The following is a 5,564-nucleotide window of genomic DNA, read 5'->3' on the forward strand; positions in this document are numbered from 1 at the left end:
CATTGCGGCCGTTTTTTATCGCATTTGCGATAAACCTTGCTAATAGCAAGGTTTATCTGCGATAAAAATCGGCGATGTGCGGCGATAATTTTTGTCTCTAAACAAGTTAGAGACAAAAATTATCGCTAGTTGTTGGTAATATACCCCGCAGCCCCCATTTCGGTCATTAACTCCAGCTCCCTTTCCTGGCACCCTGTGCATGGATGGGGGCAGGGGATCTTAGCAGCTGGCTCCCTGGGCTGGAGGTTCGGCCTCCCCTAGAGTGGGCGGGGCTCCAGAGGAGACGTCACAGCTGTGTAATAAGGCAAAGTTCCATGTTTGCCTGGGAGCAGGGATGACAATGTAAACCCGAGTGTGGCCCTCTGTCGGCAGTCAGTGGAATTGCAGTCTTTAGTCTGAAGGAAATCTCCAATGAGGCCATGGTATAGGAGAGATGGCAAATCCGGCATTCCCATAATGCATCTGTGTAAGCATTGAACTGTCGCCGCAGCAAAAGACCGTTATCAATATTTATTGGACGTGTATTTTCATACTATTTTGTAACATAAGAGCTGATTCTTTTAGTTATACTGAGGACTATGGGGTGATGCCGCCCTAATTGTATTATGTAAAAAAATATAAGAGTCAGTGTACCTAACTTATCACAGTGTAATTGTTTTAGGTTTAGTCTTGATCCAGTTGCACTTCGTGTGACTCTGATGAGAGACTTAAAAACTAATTTTTGTAACATCGCTTGTCATTGAGATCTGATAACGTGTAACAAAGGAATTTAATAGTATGTGAGGGGATAAAACTCGATCCTGCAAGCTGCAGCAAAGTGAACATTTTTGTTGATATATATTTACGCGCTAAAGTGACGATGTAACCCTTCTGACCTCTGATGGCCGTCAGTGGCATTGCACTCTTTACTTTATTTTTTTCATATTTATATAGCGCAAACTCGACTTGAAGGTATTGTAGCGCTTTACAAGCACCGCATTTACAGTACGCATTCAGGTACGGCGAAATTAAGGGGCAGAGTTACAAGCCCCTTGCGCCTCTTTTACGCCGGCATTGTGTCACTTTTGCGACGCAGCGGTGGCGCAAAAGATGCGTGGTATTTACAACGTGACACATCTTGGAGATGCGTCACGTTGTAAAGACCTGGGCCAGAAGGAGGTGTTCCTGCGTGGGGGGGGGAGGCGCGTTCCGTCTCGTTGGTGCAGCACTCACATTCCATTCCATGAGCTTCACTTTCCTGGCCCTTGGCTATCTCGTCAGGTCCCCTCTGTGACTCGGACCCCGCGGGGAGCATCTACTGATGCGTTAATCGCATGCCGCAAAGATGCTGCTTGAAATGTTCCAACCATTGAAAAGTAAAGAGTGGTAGAATGAAGAGTCAATAGTGTGGGCCTAATATGTGCAAAATAGAAAGGCAGTCAATATATCAAATTGCAAAATTCAAAGCAAAGTAATGAGGAATAACTGATTAGCTTGAGCCTCCACCCTATTTTCTTCTTCCTGTCACCTCCCCCCAAACCATGGCCTGCGGACCCGTGCCTGCACTGCAAACTTCTCTTTTGCAAGCTCAGCTTTTTATTTTATAGATCATAATGTGTCACTTTCTCCACAGCTGCATCACTAGCACTTACTACTGAAACAACCTAAGTAAACTTAATTTTTGGCGGCCAAAACTCTTTTCACATTGTGGGCCGAGCCCAGTTCCAGGCTAAAAATCTGAGGGGCAGATTTATGAAGGCCTTGCGCCACCGATGCGTCACTTTTTCCCATGTTAAAAGTGACGCACCGGTGGCGCAAGGCCTTCATAAATAAGGCCCTGAGTGCACTTATGAGGCATAATCGCCGAGGACAGATTGGCCATTTATATCGGCAGGCAGGCGGGGTGGAGTCTGGGTCACTGGAGGCCAGTTTATGAAGGGTGACGACCGGTGCCTCTGTCCACAGCTCCCCGTGGTATATGGCAGCCCGCAAAAAGAGAAAGCGCGGAAAAGACATAGGAAGAGAGAAAAAGAGACAGGAACAGAGAGAAAGGCATGAACAGAGGGGCATATTACCATGGAATAGCGATATTTATCGCAAAATGCGCTTAGAATACAGCGATATTCACGCATTAACGACGAAATGCTCTTAGCCATGTTATCCACCTCCCTTGGATAACATGGCTAAGAACTGGTCTGGGCAGGTGTTAGGATTGGGAGATATTCGCGCTTAGCGCAAATATTTCCACCGCTACGCCTGCCTTGCTAATAGGCGATAGCGATGTTAGCGACTGCTTTCAGTCGCTAACTAGTTGGGTACGCCCACTTTGCATGCCATTAGCGATAAACATCGCTGACATGCAAAGCGGGCCCCAAAACACTCGCTATCGCCTAAAAGCCGTCGCTAACATCAGTTAGCGACAGCTTGCTAATAGGGCGATAGAATTATCGCTGCTTAGTGGCCGACAATGTCCGCTAAAGCGGCGATAATTGCATATCGCCCTGATTGATAATATGCCCCAGAGTTAGAAAGACAGGAACAAAGAGAGAGAGAGAGAAAGAAAGGAACAGAGGGGCATATTACCAACGATAAGCGATATTTGTCGCTAACGATGCTTAGCAACAAATTTTTTAACGCTAATCATTGTCAGAAATTATCGCAGATAAACCTTGCTATTATCAAGGTTTACCGCAAAAGCGATAAAAATCGGCCGCAATGCATGAATATCGCTGAAAAGTCAGCGATATTCATTCATTACCGAGCTAATGCTCTTAGCCATGTTATCCACCTACCATTGGATAACATGGGTAAGAACTGCTCACGGGCAAGTGTTAGCTTTTGGAGATATTCGTGCTTAGCGCGAATATCTCCAAAAGTTGGTAATAGGAGATAGCGATGTTAGCGACTGTTTTCAGTCGCTAACATCTTGGCACGCCCACTTTGCATGTCATTAGTGATAAATTTCACTGACATGCAAAGCGGGGCCCAAGATGGTCACTATCTCCTACTAGCTGTCGCTAACTGGTGTTAGCGACAGCTAGGTAATAGGGAGATAATTTTATCTCCGCTTTTTTGGCTTTTGAAGCCAAAAAAGCGGAGATAAACCCCCTTGATAATATGCCCCAGAGAGAGAAAGACAGAAACAGAGAGAGAGAGAAAGACAGGAACAGAGAGAAAAAGACAGGAACAGAGAGAAAAAGACAGGAACAGAGAGAAAAAGACAGGTACAGAGAGAGAAAGACAGGGCAGATAGAGAGAGACGGGAACAGAGAGAGAAAGACAGAAACAGAGAGAGAAAGACAGAAACAGAGAGAGAAAGATTGGAACAGAGAGAGAAAGACTGGAACAGAGAGAGAAAGGCAGGGACAGAGAAGAGAGAAAGACTGGAACAGAGAGAGAAATGCAGGACAGGAACAGAGAGAGCAGGACAGGAATAGAGAGAGAAAGACAGGTACAAAGAGAGAAAGACAGGAAGAGAGAGAGAGACAGGAACAGAGAGAGAAAGGCAGGAACAGAGAGAGAGAGAGAAAGACAGGAACAGAGAGAGAAAGACAGAAACAGAGAGAAAAAGATAGGAACAGAGAGAGAAAGACAGGTACAGAGAGAGAAAAGCAAGAACAGAGAGAGAGAGAGAGAGAGAGAGAGAGAGATGTGAAGGAAGTGACAGAAAGTGCGGTAAACAGAAAGGAGCATATGTTGAGAGAGGGGACCCGATAAAGTCAGAAGGTGAGATAGTCGCTGATTGGGGGAGGGTACAGGGGAGAGGTGCAGGGAGAAAGAAAATAGATTGAAGGAGAGACGACTGGGGCAGGCAGAGCGAACACAGTGTGTCTCTCAAGAAGAAGGTGAGAGGAGAGGGAGGCAGAATGCCAGACAGGAATGGAGGGATGAGACAGGCCGGGCAAGGGGGTGAAAGATTGAGATAAAGGAGCAATATAGAGAAAGAGTGAGGTAGGGTAAAAATGAAAGGGAGTGGGGAGGGAGTGGGCCGGTGAGAAAGAGTGAGGTGAAATGCAAAGGCTGTAGAGGAAAACAAGCTTGTTTACCTCTGTTTGAGACCAAGGCGGATGGGGGTGGGGGGGCGGCGTAGCAGGGGAGTGAGCGAATGGGAGGGAACCAGCATATGGGGTGTGACGAGTGGGAGGGAAGGAGCATGGTGGTGTGCGAGGCGGATGGGGGTTAGAGGGGCGGGGGAGCAGGGGAGCGAGCGAGTGGGAGGGAACCAGCATATGGGGATGGGGTGTCAGGCCAAGCGCGCGCCTGGCGAAGCGTCACGCTTCAGTAGACAACATGCATTGGGAGGAATCCGCTTGTTCAAGAGTGTTGTTTCCCCTACAATAGTTCAGAGCTATAAATACCTCGACCTAAAAACGAATAGGAAACTTGCAGGAAGAGCTGCATAGAAAAAAACTTGTCACCCCAATGTAACTGCGGGCGAGCCTGAGTTGGAAAGCTGTACTCTGGCAGCCGCTGCCACATAGAGTGGTGGCCTGATAGAGTGCCTTAGAGGCCAGTGCAAAGCAAGCTGAGGGAACTTGGTGCAAAGTCCAGGCTGCTGCTTTGCTAGCTCTCTGGCTGGCACCTAAAGGGAGGTCGGAGCCTGTGTGTGATTGGAAAAGAAGCGAGTGCAAGGCTGCTGGAAGAGAGGGCTGTGCTTGGCTATCTGTAGCAAGCTTGCAAAGGGAGGGCAGTTGTTGGAGGGAAGCGTGCAAGTGAGGTGCAGCGCAGCACGGTCCAGGGTGGAGGGGGTTGTCAGCGCAAGAAGCCTGCACCGGCAGCCTCTCGTGCCTACGGCCATACCACCCTGAATGCGTCCGATCTGGGAAGCTAAGCAGGGTCGGGCCTGGTTAGTACTTGGATGGGAGACCGCCTGGGAATATCAGGTGATGTAGGCATTTTGCCACTCGCTGACACCGTGCTCGGTCCTTGCACAATCACACCTAATTTTCCTCGCTAATAGCATTTTTTTTTTAAATCTATATATATATTCTGCTCACCTCATCTCTCCTCTCTTTTTTGTATGTATTTATTTATTTATTTATTTATATATAAAGAATCCGGCATGGAGTTTACAATATGCATGGCCCTTAACTGTAAATTCGAAAACTGAAAGAAAATGAAGAAAACCTTTGCCCTAAAACAGAACCAGTGGTCGAAGTGGGGGAAAAAAGCAAGCGAACTCTGGGCGTAGAATCAGAGGGCAGGAATAACCTAAGGATTGCGTCAGTGGACGGAGTCAGAGGTGTGGCCAGAAAGATCAAATCATTCTAATTTTTAGTATTTGATTGGCATTTCACTACCCAGTTACAGCTTATTGTGTTATTTAATTCAACCAATGCATACACTTTTGTTTAAGGTTTAATATGAGTTATTGACATTAAAATACATTCACAAAGTGGGATATGTTTCCAATCACAGAATGTCCCAAATACACTTAAATGTAGAAGCACAAGCAATTTCTCTCTGAGCCACGCAGTTTCTGTCATCAGCACTTCTCCCTTTTTCCACAAGAACAGTTCAAACATCAATGGCAAAATATCCTAGTTTGCAAATGTTTTCTATACAATTATGTCTCTGCAATATTT

General features: G+C 46.6%; 1 pseudogene; it reads left to right on the plus strand.

Annotated features, from left to right (window-relative positions):
• Positions 1-4,765: 4,765 nt before the first annotated feature.
• Positions 4,766-4,874, plus strand: LOC144774446 (5S ribosomal RNA; annotated as a pseudogene).
• The last annotated feature ends 690 nt before the right edge of the window (positions 4,875-5,564 follow it).

This window comes from Lissotriton helveticus, chromosome 8 (genome assembly GCF_964261635.1).
Source record: "Lissotriton helveticus chromosome 8, aLisHel1.1, whole genome shotgun sequence".
In the NCBI taxonomy this organism is placed as follows: domain Eukaryota; kingdom Metazoa; phylum Chordata; class Amphibia; order Caudata; family Salamandridae; genus Lissotriton; species Lissotriton helveticus.